Here is a 21,035-nt window from a genome sequence, read left to right as displayed (position 1 = left end):
GCATCTGACCAGTGAGAAAGCCTCTTATCAATTTTATTTTACAGGGGGAGCCTGTAGTGTGAAATGAGACACTAGGGTCCAGTGGTGGCCATGATGGTGAAGAACAAGTGGGGTAACCTCCCAGTAGGGGGAGGGAGGTGCTCAGAGTCAAGGATGCTACCGGCTCATCACTGCAACACATGACCAAGAGTCAATCAGCTTTCACAATGTCCCCTGGAAGTCAGTTGCCTAACCGAGGCTCTCCCATGCCTGGGAAGGAGAAGAAAATGGTTAAAAGACAGGAAGCAAAAGTGTCTCCATTGGGCAGCCACCAAATTTACCAGCCATCAAAACCTTTGCCTTTGGGGAGCCTGGCTAGCTCAGTCAGTTAAGTATCTGCCTTTGGCTCAGGTCATGATCTCACGGTTCATGGGTTTGAGCTCCGCATGGGGCTCTGTGCTGTCCGCACAGAGTCCTCTTTGGATCCTCTGTCCACCTCTCTCTGCTCCTCTCCTGCTCACTCTCTCTCTCTCTCTCTCTCTCTCTCTCAAAAATAAATAAATAAGCAAGCAAATAAATAAATAAATAAAATTAAAAAACCCTCTACCTTTGATACAGCCTGGGAATATTTTAAGAGAATATCTGTTGATACTTAAAATAAATTAAAATAAAAGGATCAGCCTAGTTCATGAATAGCTGTGAAATAATCAAGAGCCTAGCTTACGTTTCAAGAAGGAAGCTGAAATCTGCTGGCCTAGTGTTTAGATGCTAGAAACATGCTAATGGTAACATTAGCAGTCTTTGTAATCATAGTAAGTAACAATAACAATAATAATATGTCAGTAACTGCTGAACCTCTCAGCTATGGTTAGAGATGTGTTGCTGTGCAGGTCTGGCCCGGGGGCAAAGTTTCTGGGCTTTCCTGTGATTTTCCAGTTTTCCTCTGGACTGTAAACCCACCTTCAGCCCAGGATGTGGTATAATTGACACTATAGTGTAAACAAATGTGAACATCAATGTGATCCCTGTTTTAGGGAGGTGCTGTCCAAATCCTATTTTGATGGTGGAATGCAAGGTAAAGCTGCTGATGCTGGGCTTTAAGGTGGGAGGAGGAGTGGGGTGAGGGGTGGTATTTGGGGGGGTGCAGACTGTGTGATGTTGAGGCTTATTAGTGGCTCTTCCACAGCCCTTGAAACCATACTTTAACAAGTGAAAAGCTTTGCAAGCTGTAAAGGACTATTAGACGCCAAAACAAATTACTTTTCTTATTATAGGTGACCAGGAGCAGATACTGATGCCACAGGAAGAGCAGAGGGAGCTGGAGGAGTGAAGGCTGAGAGGTGAGTTATTAACAATTTCCGAGTACATGAAGCACTACAGAGCAAAAGTTGAGACACAGCTGTTCTCAACAGCCACCAGAGTCAGAAAAATAAGCTTGACTGACAGCAGGAGGAGGGAATTAAAAAAGATCTAGAACAGTATTAAGTACAGGAGAGTGTGGCAAATAGTATCCATTCACGCAGTCATTCAGCAAACCTTTACTGAGCACCTACCAGGCAGCAGGCACTCTGCTAGGTGTCAGAAGTATGAAGATAAAGCCAAAGCCTCTGCCCTCAAGTGGTTCACAGAATCACATCAGCCCAGTCATCACCTCCGCAGATATGTGCCTTCCTCCCTGTAAATGCCTCGTAGATATTCATCGCATGAATGGCTGAAATAGGATTGAACCAGTGGGAAAGACAAAGAAGTCATCAGGTATCACAGATCCTTTTCTCTAGCCTGGGGTTGATGTATGCCTTTCCCGAGGCAGGAAGATGGCTGATGGAGATCTATGTCCAATTGAAGATGCCACTTATAATTAGGTTTGATTCCCTGAAGTGCTGTTTTTGGAGAAAGTTGTCCAGTATTTGAGGAAGGCCAAGTTTAACAAGTTAGACCTGAAACTTCACCAACCCTCCAAGTCAAGTTCCCCGGCCAAGCGTTTCTATTTAATTGGATGTTGTCACCAGTCATCTGCTCCAAGAATGCAGAACACTACTTTCAAAGCAGATACCTTTTTTGGAGCTGCACAGTGCAAATCTTGATGAGTGAAGTCAAAACAGCGCCTGGCAGTGTGACTGACAACCTCACATCAGTCAACTCAGAAAGAACTGGAAGGCTTCCACCTCCCTGCCCGCCTCTGCCACAAAGTGCCTCACACACCATGTGCATCTGGCTGGCCATCCACTAGGCAGACGTCGCAGCGTGTGGTCTGAGTGAATCCCAGCCTTCTCCTTTCTGTGCCTGCAAAGCTGTCCCCAATTCCCTTGAAGCTCCCTGGACGACGCCCACACAAAGGCCTTTCCACCCGCCGGAGCTTCTTCCTGTTGCTGTGCCTTGCTTTTTTCTTCACAGCTCGATAAACCCTTCTCATCTCATATTTATCAAATGCAATCACAAAGGGACCACTTAATTAACAGGCTGCCATTGTGTGGAAGATGATTTGGAAGCGTATAGCCATTTAAGAAACCTCACACTGTTCCAGACGACAAAAACAGTAGGATGCACCATCTGGGAGGAAGCTTCCGCTGAAACAGACGCCAGTGTTTCCATGATTAAGAACCTAATATTATAACATCATAGTATGCTGTGCCATTTGGTTAGCAGAGGCAGCCTTGCGAGTGAGTGTTCTCAGGTCTCGCCTGCTTAGATGCAGCCAAATCATTCAGTATCAAAATATTTGCTCTGGCAAGGGGCCCTGGTTTATACTGCTCTTGTATCTATTCCCCCATCAAGCCTATGCGGGGTGGACACACTGAAAGAGCTTAATTAAAACTTGCCAAGGAATTTGTTGGCTCTGACTACAGGTAGGGTGAGGGTGTGGGTACTATGGCTTGTGAAGGCAACTGCAGGTGAATTCACAGTTCCAAGGGGGATGAAAAAATTAATATGATGTAAATATTGCCTGCAAGAACTGAAAAAAGCTTACCTGATCCCCCTAAAATATAACTGCTACTCTCTCTATTTATACACACACACACACACACACACACATACACAAACACAGCTACTCCTTATGGAAAATTTAGAAAACATAGTCAAGCAAAAATTTAAAAATAAAAATTACCCATAATCCTCAGAGAGAGCAATCTTTTTGTATATTTCCTTCCAATCTCTCCCCGCCCCCTTGCGTTTTCTGCATTATATTCTGTGTAGAGCAGTTCCTACGTTACTTCTTAGGCCATTTTTAGTCTCATGTGTACATGGCTCGTGACTTCTTGCCCCCTGGTAAAAGTCTCTTTACCTCCTTTCTGGCTATCCAAATCCTACTCTGCACTAACTTCCGGCCCTACCTTCTAATCTCATCCACATTAGAAAGAATATGCGATTATAGAGACTTTCATTTGGTCCACTGAACAAGCTGTGGACATGGGCAAACCACTTACCTTCTCTGAGCCTCAGGTGTCTCCTTACGATAATGGAGATGAGAACCTTGCAGAGTTATGGTCACAGTTAAATGAGGTGAGGTGAGTAAAGAGCAATGTCAGTAGATGAAGAATCTGTTTCTTCCTTGGTTCTCTGTGTACCCAGAGCACCTGGAGTGTTCTGCTCCCAATTTTGCCCATTCTAGATACTTCAACACCTTCTGTTGTTTCTAGGATACAATCCCCAGTTGGTATGGTGGTCTAAAAAACTGCTGATCAGCTTTATTTTGAACCAAGCTTCCCCTCATTCTCCATGTCAGTCATCTGACTTTCCCCCAGAGCAGGGTTTGCATGCACTGGTCCCTCTACCTGGATCAATCTTCCCTCCCATCTCTACCTTGTTATCTACTTCTCATCTTTCACAGCCAGGCTCACTTGTCACATTGTTAATGATTCCTGCCCAGGCTGTCCAGAGTAGAGCAATCCTCTGCTGCCTTCTCATAGTGCCACGTACCTATGCCTGGGTCTTTTTTATTTATTTCTTTGGGTTTAAAAAAAAAAAAATTAGCATTTTCCCTCCCAGAATTAGTCTTCATGAGAGTGAGCAACATGTCTGCTTTTGTTCTCCAGTGGATTTCTAGTGCCCATCACAGAACCTGACATACAGTTGCTTCATGCATATCGTTGAAGAATTAAACAATTCTGTTTTCCGGTTGCTGACACCAATGAATGGCAGCCTGTTAAGGACCAGGGATGTGTCTTCTGTTCCCATGGGGCTCAAAGAGGGCCACTTCATCCCACCCCAGGCCCTAGAAATGATGCTGCATTAGCCTTAGTCTCATGGGCATCTCCCTAACCTTTCAAGAGGGTCTATAACAGAGCCTGGATGAGGTTCTGTGCCATGCATGGCACTTCCCAGACTGTTCCTCTTTCTCTCTCTCTCCTTTTCCTTTGAACAGAAAATCTATCAACCAGGCCCACGTTAACCACCTCCTCCACCATGAAGCCTTCCTTGGTGTTCCTTTCTTACTCGCATGGCGTCCGTCCTGTCCTCTGGTACAAACAGAACTGATTTCACTCTGTTTCTTGTGGTGTGCTGAGTTGTTAGCTGGTCTGCCCTCTGGCTAAGCCCCGAGTCCTTAACTTGTTCCCCTTCCAGACCTGGCTCTCATGTCCTGTTCCTCACCTGTTCCCCACCGTTCTTCATTCCTCCTTTGCCCTCACTGTTGCAGGTGTACATAATGTTCTTCAGTCCTTCAAACCTACCATAATCTCACACTTCTGGGCTTAGGCATGAGCTGTTCTTATATTGCAATGCTCTTCCCTCCCCCTCTCCATATGCCCAATTTCTAATTATCCTCCCACCTTGGTACCAAGGCTGCTTCCATCAGGAAGCCTTCCTTGATTGCCTGGGTTAGGTGGCTGCTCCCTCTCCATACTGTGTCCCTTGAGCACTTCTCACTCCTCCTTTCCCCATTTTCCCTACAGAGCACATGCTCCATGAAGGCACACAGACCAGTCAGGTTTACTTTGCTTACCCAGTACTTAGTAGGTGCTTAATAACTACCTGGTGGATGAATGCATTAAATCTGCCTCAAGTCACCTTTGTAACCTTCATTCTGCCCCCTTGCCACTATTCTCTGCCCAGAGTAGGACTGAGAGATGTTTGGGGGCGGGGGGAGGGGGATGGAACTGAGGTCTCCCCAGTAAACACTTCTGGAGCCCTTTCCATTGCCAGCAGGGACCATTCTCATCCCTCTCTGTGTCACCAGCACAGGCCTGGGCACGGAGCAGGGGTTCTACATTGTCAAATTACAATTGTATTTCATATATTGAGACACTTGGTCATACCAGCTGTATCACCTCTAGCAAGTCCCTTTCCCTCTCCAGCCTTAGATCTGCAAAGCGGGATTTTGAGAGTTAAGTGAGTTAAGATCCACAGCGAGTTAGGACATAGAGCAGAGCACCCAGTGTGAGCCACCCGCCACTTTGCTACCTGCCACGCAGAGCTCTTCATCCTGACTAGGGCTGGCTCTGACTCTGAGCGGTGGCACCCGGGCCTGGCGGTCGGGCGGAGCCTTGGGAGCTGGCGCGGCCCTCGGGAACTCCTGGGCTCCCCTCCCCTCCAACCCCGTGCTCACGGTCTGGCCGTTTTGCTTTCGAGACACACCTGGCCGCTGCCTGGCGCCCCGGGCGCCGCCGCCACTGGCCGCCACCCCCGCCCTGCGCAGCCCCCGCTCCTGGAAGTTTCCGCGGCCGGCAGTGAGTCACCGCCCTTTTTTTAGCAGCCGCGTTGGATGTGCAGCGTCACACCGCGGCTCCCGAGAGCCTGGGGCCCTGCCGCCGGCGACGTCAATGCAGAAGAGCCCAGCGCTCACCCAGAGCTAGGCCGGTGCAGGGGTGGCGACCCTGGCCCCGCGCCCCTTGGTCCCAGCGCCGCCGCCAGACTCCCCAGGCCTTCAGAGCTCCCTGGCTGCCCGGGAGCTTTCCGGGGTCGCTTACCCCTGGGGGGGGTGGCGCCCTGGCGCGATCGGTCTGTGTGACTCTGGGGCCTTGGAACTGGGGAAAGGTGGGCTGCGGTGAAGAGGGAAAACAAAACAAAACAAAACAAAACAAAACAGGAGGCAGCCATCCGTGCCTCTGTCCATTATCAGTCCATCCACTCACCTGCCCAACTAGCAGCCCATCCATCCAGGCATTCGTTCACACCCTAAGTCATTTAAGACCCTTCTTCCCATCCATCCATCCATCCACCCACCCATCCATCCATCCATCCATCCAACCATCCAACCATCCACCCATCCATCCATCCACCCATCCATCCACCCATCCATCCAAACATCCAACCATCCATCCATCCACCCATCCATCCATCCAACCATCCATCCACCCATCCATCCATCCAACCATCCATCCATCCATCCATCCATCCACCCATCGCACCACATCGTGCATCCAGCGGTGTGCTCCTCACAGCTAAGTCACTTACGACCCTCTCTTCCTCCCATCCATCCATCCAACCATCCACTCACCCATACCATCATTCATCTACCTTTCTGCTCCTCCAATCAACAACCTGCTTTCCCATCCAGCCAGTTGATATACTGAGTCACTTCAGGTCCTCTCTCCCCACATCCACCCATCAGTAATACACTCATTTATTTACCTCCCACCTGACTATTTGTCTCTGCCCGTCCACCTATTCATCTACATACTCATTTGTCCAAATTAGCATCCGCTCTGCTAGGTGCTGACAATACCAAGATCATTAGGGCGGTATCTCCACTCCTGTGGAACTCAGAACCAGCATGGTTTAATATATCCTAGGAAAAAGTCTTTGCCCTTATTCCTCTCCAAATTAAAGAACTATATGTAATACAGTGCTATTACAGTGGGATAATAATAGTAATAGTAATAATAGTGATGATACTAGCAGCTGCTAACATTAACTGAGCACGATTTGCCAAGTAGTGTTCTAAGCTTTGCACATGCAATATCTTACTGGATCCTCACTCACATTAACCTGGGAGGCAGGTACTATTAAGACACCCAATTTTCAGATAAGAGAAACCAAGACTCACAGAAATTAAGAAACTCCTGCCCCACAGCTATTAAATGGCCACACGGACGAGACACCAGACTCTGACTTTGAAACCAGGGCTTCTAGTTGCTTTACTGGTGTTTGTTACCCAAGAGAGGCAACACATTAAAAGGATTTAAGTCGGATCAACTATACCACCTCTCTAAGCCTGTTTTCTGTAAAAGGAGGGACAGAGACAATGCATACTCAGAGATAATGTATATACTCAGCCTAGCATCCATTTGCAAGGACTAATGTGACTGACTGATGGACTTATTGCTGACCAATATTAGGGTGCAGAGGAAATGAGACATAGCTATTGCTATCATCCATGTTCATTACAGAGCAATTAAGAGTAAGAAAAACATCCTCTTGTGATTCTATTATCTAGAAATAACAGCTGCTAACATTTGGTTTATGTTCTTTAAAATGTTTACTACCCATGTTTATGGATTATACACATTTGAAAGAATATAGTATGCTATGGACATCTTTCCACAAGCTCTTCACTGCTATTCTTGCCTCCAGTTGCTGTCCACAGAGTGTTCTCTTGAAAACACAAATATTAATTTTCTTGAAAATCATAAAGTTCCCCTCAACCCCCACCACCACTATTACCAGGATAAGATCCATGTTCCTTAATGCGACTATTAGGCCCCTCGCGATCTATCTTTCTTCGCTTACCTTCCAGCCTCATCTCTGCCATCCTCCTCTTGTTCTCTTTGCCTTTAACACATGGAACAACTACCAATTCCCAGTGAACCTCTAAAGTGGTAATAATCCAGATTAGAAGTGATGGTGGCTCAAACCAAGGTACCAGTAGTAGGGGTGGAGAGAAGTGAATTTAGGTGGGAGATAGGATTGACTTATTAATCGGATGTAAGGATGAGAGAAAAGAAAAAGTCAAGGACAATGCCACATTTCTGGCTGGCCCTGTGGGGCAGATGATGGTTTATCAGCAAGACAGAGGCATCTTGGTATGCAAGAGGTTTGGACATGGTGAGTTTGAGGGGTGTGATGGCCAGAATAATGGCTACCCAAAGATATCCACATCCTAACTTCCAGAACCTATGATTATGTTACATTATGTGGCAAAGAGACTTTGCAGATGTGAGTAATTTAAGAATTTGGAGATGGGGAGATTACTCTGGATTATCTGGGTAGACCAATGCAGCAATCACAAGGGTCCTCAAAAAAGGGAGGTAGGAGGGTCAGAATCAGAGTAGGAGATGTAACCACAGAAGCAGAAGTTGGAGTGGTGACGGGCCATGAGCCAAGGAATGCAGGCAGCTTTCAAAGCTGAAATGGACAAGAAAATGGATTCTCTCATGAAGCCTCCAAAAGGGACATCTGATGCCATCCTGCTGCCATCTTGATTTTAGCCCACTGAGATTGATTTTGGATAATAAGCTTGTGGTGTTTTAAACTATTATGTTTGTGGAAATAGCAAACTAATGCAAGAGGCTGGGGGATATCCAGGTGGGGATGTGCAGGAGAGAACATCCAGGACGCAGACATGGACTGGATAGAGACTCACTGGTGCGGGGGCTGGATGATCCCATTGGATGTCCTAGCCAGGGAGTGTGGAGTGGGAGAGAACAGCCTGGAGAGGGCCCAATACAGAAGAAAACTTTGAAGGAAAATGAGAAGGTGGACCTGGAGAAATAGGAGGAAATCTAGTGATGGAAAATCCAAGGGTAGAGTTTCAAGAAGGAAGCTATCTCTGTCAACCCCTACAGAGTGATCCATAAGGTGACAGAAAGTGCCTGTTGGATTTGATGGTCAACAGTGTATATAGTCTTGATGAGAGCAGTTTCAGAGGCTGAGCAGGACTGAACCAGCCTGTTTGCAGGGAGAAATAAGTGAGGAGCTGGAAACACATGGAAGACTACTTTCTTAGATCATTGGCTTTGATGGGGAAAGAGATAAGACAGTAGTCAGAAAAGGATGGGGGATTAAGGGAGGACTTTTTTTTTAACGAGAGAGAGAGACATGAATAAGGTTAGTTGTTTCTGGGAAGGACTCAGCTGGGAGGCTGGAGGATGATCAAAGTCTGGATGGAGGGGGAGTTTAGGATGAGATCAGGTCTCTTAGGAGGCATGTGTTGGTGGTGGGATTCAGAGGGCCAGTGGGGATCAGCCTTGGATTGGAGGAGGAGGATCTTTCTACCTCGCGTAATGGGAAGAAGGCAGAGACAGGTGTGTAAGTAGGAATGAATCTACAAAGTAGGAACTTTGAATCTACTGGTTAAAGTGTTCAGACATTTTAGGACAATTCCTTTCTGACTTGCTGTAGTAAATTGCCACTGAAATTTCACTACTTGGATCAAGAAAATAGAATTTAGAGAGAACAAAGAGATCAGGCTAGTGGTCAGTGGATCAGCATAGAAACCAGAGCCAGAGTTGCACAAAATTTTTTTATCTTAAGAATCATAACAACATAAAATATAGGAATTGCCATACTGGGACAGACCCATGGTCCACGTAGGCTGATACTCTGCTGCCAACAGAGGTCCCATGGGATGGGCACCCAGAGGGCACAGTCATGTTGTACCCACCCTTGATCTTGGGTAAGAGACAGAGAAACCATTTCCTCCTGACGTCAACCATAAAGGTTAGGTATATCCCAGCACCCATTTATGGCTCTGTCGTACATAAATATATCCAAATCCTCTCCAACTGCCTGCCCCATCCCCCTTGGGGTTATGTGTTTCATTAGTTTATTTCCCACTGTGTGACACAGAATTTTAAAATCTCTATTTCCATGTTACTTTGTCTGAGGTTCAAAGAGGGACCATTTATCCCACTGGGCATCAAATGCAATAATGCAAATAGAATACATTTAGTGCTGTGTAAACCCTGACACATCATAAGCGATTCATAAAGTCTAGTGATGATAATGATGAGGAGGATGATAAAGATGATGGTTCAATCCTCAATAACCCTTTCTGTTATGCATTATCTTTCCCATTTTACAGAAAGACAAAGTAAGGAAGGCTCAGGTTGCATCCCTCTGATAAAGGAGAGCAGAGGAGAAAAAAGTTAGAGGTCAAAGAGCAGTTCACTGAAAAGTTGAAACTTGGGGTGTGGGCTAGAAGCTTAAGAAGCAACAGCTTGGAAACACCCTCTGCCCACCTCTAATAACACACCCACCCGCCCCAGCCCCTGGGCCGCACCTGCTGGCAGCTTGCTGGGCCATCTATGCAGAGTCTGAACCCAACTCAGCCGAGCCCTGGGGCCAACCAGCCCAACGAGGATTCTTCAGGTTCAGAGCACGAAAGGATCCATTTTATTTATTCTACCCTCGTGATGGAAATGGCCCAAAAAATGTCCTTGTGCTTACTAAGCTATTTCCTAGCCAAAGCCAGCCAGAGAATGTTAATTATCTCATCCTTTTTTCTCCTCCGTGATGAATTATTGACTTCCAGTGCACGCTATCTTTAATTGCGAGGTATTCCAGAACGAGCAGGTTATCAAAAATGTGCAAGGGGGAGAGCTTTGGTTGGGCACGGGGAAGCTGAGGTGGGAAAATTTATCCTTATTTATTTACATGGTAATGGGGATGAGATTTTGCCAGCTTGCTAATGGGTTCTTAAAGAGAAACAGGCTTCCCGTGGCCTAGTTAGAACGATTGGTTGCCCTGCTGCCACATAAAACACCAAATCAAGAAGGCAGTGGCTCCCTTTTTCTAGATTATTTTTCTGTTTGGGGAAAGATCTGCATTATTTGCATGGGTCGAGGGATTCGCAATTTATAGGGAGAGGGATGGCCGCAGCTGCTGTCTGGTTTAAAGAGACCAGCCCCTAACTCTGCCACCGACCATTTATTTGGCCTCAGATGGTGCATTTAATTGCCCCTCAGTGTCAGTTTTTCTATCAGTCACATGGGGATGGTTATGCTCTGCCCTAAATCAACTCAGCAAGTTTATTGTAAAGACAAGATAAAAAAGTCAGTTTTAAGAGCGCTTAACGATTGTGAGTATTTTGTATCTCTGAGGAGCGCACGTGATTTTCCGGAAAGCAAGAGACAGGTCCTAATCACATTTAAAAATAAACCTTAGCATTTTCTAAGTGCTTGTCCAATTACTCCAAATAACGTTCATTCCAGAGGCTGCTGGTGGGGTGAGTCACGTGGTGAATGTATTAGATAGTGGAGCAGCCAGACACGGGCTGCAGCATCTCATTCCAACATTGAGGAGGAAGCAGCCAGGTCCACAGATAACCCTGAATCTCTCTCTGCGGCCTTTGGAGTTTCTTTGCCAGAAATGCCGGGAAACCTCTCTGGGTGCTTCCTCCTTCATCTTCTTTACCCTTTTGCTGTTCTCATTTATGCAATAGATGTTTGTTGAGTGTCTCCCACGTGCCAGGCGCCGGGCTGGGCACTGGGTACAGACATCATCTGGGAGGAGGGATGAAAGTTAAACTAACACAGAAATAAATACGCAGTTATGAAGGAAGGGAAGACTGGGGCTTTGAGAGAGAGGGTACCGGGGGAAGGAGTCATTTTACATTAGAGGATCAGGGAAGGCCTGTCTGGGGTTGCTAAATTGGAACTGAGGCCCAGAAGACGTACTGCTCAGATAGAGTACAGTAGATGTACAGGTAGGGAGCATTCTAGTCAGCGGGAACAGCACGTATGAAGGCACTGAGCAAGGAAGAGCTTGGTGTGTTTCAGAACTGAAAGGGGTGGGGTGTGTGTGAGTGTGCACACACGTGTGCATGGAAGGATCATGAAGACAGAGTGGAGGTTGAGAGCAGGTGAAGTGGAAGAGGCCAGGTAGGCCTGGGTTTGAACCTTGTCTTTGCTCCCTGTTAGCTTGACAATCCTGGGCAAGTCACAGCACCTCTCTGATCTTCAGTTCTGTCCTTTGTAAAAAAGTATAGATGGAAGGTAGCTCATGAGTCAAACTGAGGTTCAAAGTTCACCACAGTAAAACAAAACAAAATAAAGTTCACCGTAATCACCCCTGAGTCCTTCTTAATCTGGCCCATGTTACCTCTTGGAACTTCTCTGTGATTAATCTTTCCCTCCCTCCCTTAGCTCCAGCCAACTGGCCTCTTTGCTGTTTCTCATACACACAAGACATATTCTACCTCAGGGCCTTTGCACTTGTTTTCTCTGTTGGCAATGCTTTTCACCTGTAAGTCTTACTGCTCACTTCCTTCAGTCTTTATTCAAATATTGTGTACTCAGCGTGGCCTTTCTGACTACTTTATTGAAGATTATTACCTCCATTCTATTCCAAGCATTCCAAGGCATCCATCCCTGCTCCTGGCTTGCCTGCTTGCTTTCTTTTTCCTTCTTTCTTCTTTCTTTCTTTCTTTCTTTCTTTCTTTCTTTCTTTCTTTCTTTCATGTTTATTTGTTTTTGAGAGAGAGAAAGACAGAGTGCGAGTGGTGGGGTCGGGGGGCAGAGAGAGAGGGAGACACAGAATGTGAAGCAGGCTCCAGGCTCTGAGCTGTCAGCACAGAGCCTGATATGGGGCTTGAACTCACAAACTGAAATCATGACCCGAGCCAAAGTCGGACGCTTAATTGACTGAGCCACCCAGGCACCCCATTTTTTTTTCTCCATAGTACTTAGCACCATCCAGCCCACTAAATCTGTATTTTGCACATTATCTGCCTTCCCCACTAGAATGGGGTCTCCATGAAGGCATGCGGTTTGTCTATTTTGTTCATTGCAGTATCCCTAGCATCTAAGGAGAGTGCCTGGCATATATTAGGTGCTCAATTAATAATGTTGAATGTTTGCAAAGATATTTAATAAGGTAAGTAGAACAATGCTTCCCACTTGTAGAACAGTTACATCCATTTTAGCTTTTTTTTCTTCTCAGTTAGAAAGCTCTGTGCCCTTGGGACCCCTAGAGCCTGGGCTCTTTGATTCCATTTGAGTAAATTCCAGCTTTCCCTACTCTGTGCCTGTACTGAACACCCCTTTCCTCAAGGTCTTGTGAAAAGTCCCATCTCTTCCACATATTCTTCCCTAACTTACTTCCCCAGGCTGCAGAGATCTCGCCCTCCCCAGACCACTTCTAAAACTTTCTTTTTTTATTTTTATATTTTTTAATGTTTATTTATTTTTGAGAGAGAGAAACACAGAGTGAGTGCGAATGGGGGAGGGACAGAAACAGAGAGCAAGACACAGAATCCAAAGCAGGCTCCAGGCTCTGAGCTGCCAGCACAGAGCCTGACACAGGACTCAAACCCATGAACTGCGAGATCATGACCTAAACTGCAGTTGGATGCTCAACTGACTGTGCCACCCAGGTGTCCCTAGCACTTTCAGTGATGTTTCTCATATGGGCCTTATTATTGAATACTCTGGGGTATCTCCTGCTCTTTCATTTAACGTTGTGATGTCTATGTTTTCTAACCAAAGCTTAGAACTGTGGATTCATAGAATTTTAGAGTGGAGAGGGATGTTAGTGATACTCTTCTTCAGTGTTATATGGCAGGGCACTTTCTGCAAGCTTCTGGAGCTTATGTTCAATTTATTTAAATTCTCTTATCTGTTTATTTGGCAAATGTTTATTGAATGCTGTTGTGTGCCAATTCATGGGTTGAGTACTGTGTTATGACAGTGATCCTGTCATAGTTGGAACTCTCAATTGCTGAAATGATGGTGCTTTGCACACAGTAGATGCTGAATAAATTTTTGTTGAAGAAATGAATGAATTGAGCGTTCGTAGCCAATTTGAAGATGACTACGGCAAATCGTCTTAAAAATAATAAGATTGCCTTTATAAACTATGTGATGTCAGTGTTTTGGGCATAGTAAATACTAATCCATGAAGATTTGGGATGGATAGAAGGAGGTGTGGGAGGTGCTTGAGGGAAATGCAGTGGTCTTGAGTTAGGATTCCCAAGAGGCCCAGAAGAAGGGGTTGAATTAACCTCCCTATGGGACACCTATCAAAGTTTGGAGGAAGGGGGAAATGGGGTGGGTGGTGGTTTCTGTTGGTTTAGAGGTGAATTAGCTCTCAGTGTCAAGAAGCTGAAGGATGAGACACTCTGGTATCTAAGATCTACTTAGGAAAACCCTGAGATCCACTAGGGGGTTCTACTCTTCCTACTGGAGACCCCTTCTCTAGAGGACAGAATTCTCTTACTGTCTTGCAAGTGATTGCTTATGGGAAACATTTTCATGCTTGGCAACAGCACATACTGTCAAATTCATTTATTTTGCTTCCAGTTTGCTCCCCAAGGGGGACATTGTACTGCCAAATGGCTCTGCCTATGTGCCAGGCTCCAGTGGCTTCCAGCACCTGGGGGTCTGATTTCCAGCGATGCTACACTCCATCACTCAGCCTGAGAACATCTTAATTTAGCACAAAGGGTGACTTCCAGGCTGAAAGCTGCTAAGGACAAAGAGTTGTCAGAGGTGGTCAATGCCAGTTGCAAATGTGGTCAGTCTCTGGATCTTGGTTCCTCAGACACTGTTACCCATTTGGAGATGTTCCTCGTTCCAATGCCATGTCATCATCATTTTCACCACCACCACCACCATCATCATCAATTACCATTACAGATTAAGCTGCATCAGATAGGTTTGTAATTACCCCTTAACAGGGGCAATTTTCTGGGTGGAGAAGTCCTGATCAACAAAATATTGGTCCTGCAACAACCTCTGTAAGATTTTTCAACAGAGAAAATGTTTCTCTTCTACCAAAATCAAACCAAGAATCACAATTCCGAGAAGAATACTACAAAACTCTCAGGTGCAAAAGGAAATAAAAAGGGGGAGAAAACTCGGGAAAGGTGAAGATTTAGCAAAAGATCCTGGGTTATGAATCAGAAGACCTGGACTCTAGTCCAGGGAATTTTGTTTTAATTTGGGGATTCCACTGGAAGTGTCAGTAACTCAGCCTCTTTGGGCTAAAGTCAATGTTTCTATCAACTGGGATCGATAATGCTTGTCCTATTCTACCTCAGAAAAATGTGATGGGAATTGAGTAAGTTAGTGGATGAGCAAACTTTAGGAAGAATATATAAAAGGGAGTAGTGTGAGAAGTGTGTTGCTGTTATATTCAAGATGTTATATTGAAGTGAGGCTAAGGATGTTAACATTAAGGGTTCTTGGTTATATTTTTTAAAAAAAAATTTAATGTTTATTTTTGAGAGAGAGAATCTCAGTGAGGGAAGGGCAGAGAGAGAGGAAGAGAGAGAATCCCAAGCAGTCTCTGCACTATCAGCACGGAGCCCGACGCGGGACTTGAACTCACAAACTGTGAGATCATGACCTGAGCTGAAACCAAGACTCAGACACTTAACTGGCTGAGCCACCCAGATGCCCCAGGATTCTTGGTTATAAATGAGAGAAACTCAACTTGCAATGGATTAAGCAAGAAGAGGGACTTGATTGGTATACATAATTGAAAATTCCAAGGTTGAATCTTGCTTCAGGCGCAGCTGGATTCAATACAAAAGATGGATGGTATGAGAATCCTGACTCTTGACCTGGCAACCCTCTTCTAAGAGTGGTGCCTCCATTCTTAGGCTTTGAGTGATGGCAAGGGAGATGGAGCAAGTACAGCCTCTCAAGTTCAAGCCTGATGGGAAAGTGTGAACGCCTCCTTCTTCTTGGCCTTGCAAGCGAAATCTCTCAATGAACTTTCACTGAACCCGATTAATTTGATGTGAGTCACATGTCTATCCTGAACAAATTACTGTGACCAAGGAATGGAGCTGGCTTAGACCTAGGTGTCAGGACCCAAGTTCTACCCCTGGAGTAGAAAGTAGGGGGCCCCATATATATATCACTATATGAAAAACCAAGGGACATGTAGTGATGTGGTGACGAAGTGTCAGAACACAGCAAATATCCACCAAAAAGACTAACCAGTGAGAAACTCTTGAGTGGAAAAAGAAATCTAAATTAGCCATTACCAGCAGCAAACAGCAATCTGTTTAAACTAGAATCTCTTTATTAGCCTACTGTTCCTCACAGGTATGTGCTTACATCTCACAGATACAGGTTGTGCATGGCACATCTTACATTTTCTAGAAAGGACTCAAGTTCACCAATCATTTTTTTCAAATGATAGGAGTGATTAAGGCTGGAACAAATATCTTCAAGCTCTCTCCCTCGCTCTAATTCAAAGTGCTTGTTTGGTGATTAACCAAGCAGTGGTTTACATTTTCATTTGTACTGTTATTTTAACTCATATAATTTTTTAAGAAACCTTTTAGTGGGTTCATAGTTTGTCTTCCCATCCAGATAGTGATTTCCTTGAAGGCAGAGATTATATTTCATGCTTCTTTACCTAACGCTGTATGCTCAAAAAGTATTTGTTGATTTTCTTTAAATTAAATATTCTAATCATATATTCTTCATCAGAGCTATAAATTCTAATAAACAAAAATGCCACGTAAAGGAAATGTAAATATCACTAAGATTTTAGGCAAATAAATTCATTTTCACATTAAAAGCATAACTATTGAAGCTTACTTGTTGACTGCAGAATGGGATTGCAACTATTCAAATACCTTTGATAAGATGGCAAAATTATGATGTAAGTGCTACTTATTTTTCCAGGTCCATGGAAGCCAAAACTAATCAGTCACGCCACTCTTTTTCCATAAATCTGGATGTAGTTTTAGAATTTGTCTCAATATAGCACTTTAGGAGGGCATTACTAACTGATTAAGGTGTTGGCCCAAGAATGGACCCCATTTATCATCCTGCGATTTAATGCCTTGGGTGGTTGCCCTCTTTGACCAAATTGATAGCTTTAGGCAGTGCACCTGTGGAGCTAGACAGAATGAAAGGGACATTTTCTCAGTTAGCCAGAGCAGTCAATTCAACTCAGCAACTTGGGGTGACAGAAGATAGAGGCAAATCACCCCCCTCAGTTTACATTAAACTATATATTCTTTATTGCCATCTAATCATAAGTGCTAAGACCAAGTATCTAGTAGTTGTTAGTGGAACAAATTCTCTTTGCTATTTAAGAGTCAGATAAGATGGATTCATTTATATGAACTTATTTTAGAAAACTCACCCACTCATTGACAAATCTGAACTAGAAACTACCATGTGCCACATTATCCAGGGAAAACACCTTTTGGAGGGAATCAGGGGAGCTTCTACAGAAGAGATGACATTTCAACTGGTCTTTGCAAGGTATGTAAAACTTTTTTAGGGAAACCGAGTATGTGTGTAGGGAAGGAGGCATAAGACTGTTGGGTTAGAAGGGATGGCAAATTTTTTTTTTGTAATATTTGTCAAGGAAATACATGACAAATAAAGGACAGGTTGTGACTAAGGAATAATGAGTCATCCACTGTGGCTATAATGTCCGCATTATGTATGTACATGAGTAGCATGTGTCAGGAGGTCAAGGTGAAAGAATAGAGTGAAATAATATTCTGAAGATCTTTGAATATCATATTAAGGAGTTTGGATTTATCCTATGAACAACGGGAGCCAACTGTATTATTAGGTAAGAGAAAGGATACCTGGAAATGAATAGATTGCTTTGGCTGCAGAGCAGAGTATGGCCAGGAGAGGTTGCAAGACCAGAAGATAGGGAGATGGGCAGGAGGAAGCCACTATACCTGTCTAGATAAGCAATGATGAGAATATGAACTAGAACAGTGATAATGGGATGGGGAGGAGGGAACAGAATAAAAAATATATATATCGAGTTTATGTGACACCAAAGGACAGAGTGGGAATCGATGAAATCTTTGAGACTTCTGGCCATCAAGATAAAATTGAAAGAGAGGCAAGTGACTACAGTTGTCAGATTTAGTAAGGAAAAATATAGGGCACCCATTTAACTTTGCATTTCAGATAAACAAGTTTTTTAGGATATATAAATGTCCCAAATATTAGATTTAACTGGGATTTTGTATTTTATCTGTCAACCCTAAAAGTTGATCCAAAGACTGGCCAGATATCATTGACTTTGACAGTCAGGAAGCCATTGATGTGCTCTTCACAGGCAGTTTCACCACAGCAGTGTGAGCAGAATCTGGAAGTCGGTGGGCGGCTGAGTGATCTGGTGACAAGGAAACAAAGATGGTGAGGAAGGGAAATTACTGAGGGAGTCAATTCTGTTCAGGATTTTGGTGTCAAAGGAAGGTGAGAAATAGAAAAGTAGCCTGAGAAGAGGAAAAGATCAGGGAAGAGTCTTCGTCTTGTTTTAGAAAAAAGAGGGAGACTTGTATGTTTGTAGGCTGACAGGGAAAAAAAAATGCAGAGAGGGAAAAGAAGGAAAAGAAGCCAAGAAACAAGAAAAAGGAGATTATCCCTGCAGTGAGATTCTGGAGGAGGATTAAGAGAATAGTGGAGAGGTCAGCCTTGGACAAGAAATAGAATAGCTTTTCCATAGAGCTGAGAGGCAAGGAGAAAGGATTAACCATGCTATAACTAATCTGGAAATGTAGGAGAGAAGGTGAAGGAGTTCATGCATGATAGCCTTTTTTTCTTTGTGATCTAGGAAGGTCCATCATTTGATGAAAGCTGATGGCAGGGTTTCTGCAAGAGCAGGATTTGAATCTAAGGAAAATGATAAAAGGAAATGTCTTGAGAGCTAGAAAGCAGAGGGCTTAAAAACATGGGTCGGAAAAATCAGCACCTACTGCCTGAGGCCAAAAAATACTGGTGTGGATAGACAAGAACATGTGGTGGAAAAAAAGGTATAGAGTTTGGAGGTTGAGGGGCCTGGGTATGGGCTCTGGTTCTATCTATCTGGATTCAGTAGCTTTTCCTAGGTCATGCTGTGTAACATACAGCCCCCAGGTCTCAGTGGCTTCCAAAAGCATTTCTTTTCCTTCCTTCCTTCCTTCCTTCCTTCCTTCCTTCCTTCCTTCCTTCCTTTCTTTTCTTTCATGTTACATGGTAGTGGCTGCAGGTCAGTTGCTATAGCTCTTCTGCAGAAAGTGGTAGGGTTCAAGTCCATTTCTTATTCTAGGACTCAGGCTAGCAGGTAAGGAACCATTGGGGCATGACTCCTCAGAGCAGAGGACACAGGAGCAAGAAACCAAACTGAACCAAGCAATCACATTTAAATTTTTTTCTTGGACGACTTATGCCATATTTGCTGATGTTCCACTGGCCAAAGCAAGTCAAATGGCCAAACTCAACATCTATGGTGTATGGAAAGACACTTCACTATGGGGAGAGGTAAGTGAATATTTACAAATAATAATATAATCTACTATATAATCTGAAGATTTCATAATTCTGGGCAAGTTACTTCAGCTTCCTGGGCTTCAGTTTCCCCACGTGTAATATGGTGACACTAGCATCATAGTTTTCTAAGTCACATTAGTTTTCTAAGATATGGGGAGGATTAAATAAGATGAACATGTGTATAAAACCTACTATGGTTCCTAGTACATAACAGATACTATATATTCATGAGATTGCCTTGCCTTGGCATTGCAATTACATAGCTCCACAATCATAGGAAATAAATTAAATGTTCTACTCTACGTTTTCCATCTTTCAAATGACTGGATGGCCTGTAGGATCTTTGTTGGCTCTAAAATCTTCTATTTTAAAAAATCTTGTACTAAATAATCAAACAAGGGGCACCTGGGTAGCTCAGTTGGTTGAGTGTCCGACTTCCGCTCAGGTCATGATCTGACCAGTTTGTGAGTTCAAGCCCCGCATCTGGCTCTGTGCTGACAGCTCAGAGCCTGGAGCCTGCTTCTGATTCTGTGTCTCCCTTTCTCTCTCTCTGCCCCTCCCCCGCTCATGCTCTGTCTCTAAGAAGTAATAAATAAAGGTTTAAAAAAAAAAAAAAGACTTTCTTTTAAAAAAAATAAAAGAAAGAAACTAAATAATCAAACAATCCCTTACCCCCAAAGAACCCCCTGGCTTACGAAGAAACTATGAGTTCATTGGTGTTTTCATTTGGTTTATATCTCCTTGGCCCAGCCAACTACCAAGGTCAGAGAGAAGACTTGTTCACATAAACCTAAGAAATCTATGGGAACCAAGTACATGGTAGATCATCTCATCATCCATTAGCAACACTGTTTAAGCTTCCAGGAAGGCTTCACAGAGAAAGGTCAAGATATTCTCACTTCACCTGGAGGAGTTTATCCACCTTGAATAATAAGCTTTGTTGGTGAGATGTGAAATCTGACAACAAGTGAGGAAATAGTTGAAGAGGAGGAATTGAAAATGCCCAGAGTCTTCCCAGGTGTCACCTGCTGCCTTGTAAATGTGTGAAAGCCTTGAAATAGTGTCTGGCAGAGCTCTGGAAAGTCCCCACCATATGTCACTGACTGTTCTTCAGAGTGGGAGCAGGTAGAGGCATGTCTGAACAATGTTCAAGACCGATGATATCAATTAGGATTGTGAGTGGCGACAAGGTTCAGAGACCAGACCACAGTGGCTTACATAGAACAGAGGTTTATTTTCCCAGGTAGCCATACTTTTGAAAGTAGATGGACAACTGTTTAATGGGGGTACCAATGTCATGGGAATTTTTGGTGTGCATCAGTCTAGAAGAAGGTTGTAATGGAAAGTTTTACTAGGTGGCAAATTGGAATTTAAGCATAAACAGAAGGATCTCACAAGTGCGTTCCAAATTAAAATAGCTTAAGGGTGTTTACCAATGCCCAATTTAAATACCTAGCTTTAAAACCAAGCAGAGTTAATTGGTCAAATATCTAACTCCGTACCGTAGTTTCTATTCTAATTTGGGTTTGTAAACAATGAAACAAAATAAAAGATTCAGTTCAAGTTAAAAGTAAATAGATTGAATGTATAGGGGAAAGAGAGTATCACGTGCAGGTAAGGGTAAAAAAAAAAAAAAAAAAATGACAACCTGAAGGGAAGGTGGGGATGGGAAAAGAGGGGGAAGGAGAGTGGGAGGCACAAGGTCCAGTTTATGGAATGAATGTCACAGGGATAAAAGGCACAGCCTAGGGAACATAATCAGCGGTATTGCAACAGTGCTGTATGGTGACAGATGGTAGTGAGCATAGCATAACACACAGGGAAGTTCAATCACTGAAACTAATGTCACATCATGTGTCAACTATACTTCAATAGAAAAAATCATGACAACCTTTCTCCCATCTTTGTCTAAATCTTTATTATTTCTAGTGG

General features: G+C 44.0%; 2 long non-coding RNA genes across 7 annotated transcripts in view; one reads left to right on the top strand and one right to left on the bottom strand.

Moving 5' to 3' along the window:
- LOC109257581 (uncharacterized) overlaps positions 1–21,035 on the top strand; it is a 48,934-nt gene that overhangs the window by 7,942 nt on the left and 19,957 nt on the right. For 4 of the 6 annotated variants that reach the window (XR_008423730.1, XR_008423728.1, XR_008423729.1 and 1 more), the window contains exons 3-5: positions 45–1,054; positions 1,254–1,319; positions 18,883–19,094. This is a non-coding gene — a long non-coding RNA (uncharacterized LOC109257581). The remainder of the gene's footprint in view (positions 1–44; positions 1,055–1,253; positions 1,320–18,882; positions 19,095–21,035) is intronic. The other 2 variants (XR_008423731.1, XR_008423726.1) reach the window with 1 other exon arrangement.
- On the bottom strand, positions 4–2,098 carry LOC109257580 (uncharacterized). Its single transcript, XR_002076033.2, has 2 exons — positions 1,533–2,098; positions 4–249 (listed from the first exon to the last, which is right to left on the bottom strand). It is a non-coding gene; the product is annotated as an uncharacterized LOC109257580 (long non-coding RNA).

Source organism: Panthera pardus, unplaced genomic scaffold (genome assembly GCF_024362965.1).
Source record: "Panthera pardus isolate Hobbes unplaced genomic scaffold, ASM2436296v1 HiC_scaffold_2, whole genome shotgun sequence".
NCBI classification, from domain to species: Eukaryota; Metazoa; Chordata; class Mammalia; order Carnivora; family Felidae; genus Panthera; species Panthera pardus.
The sequence above is the reverse complement of the archived record's forward strand: the minus strand, read 5'-3'. Positions and strand labels throughout refer to the sequence as shown.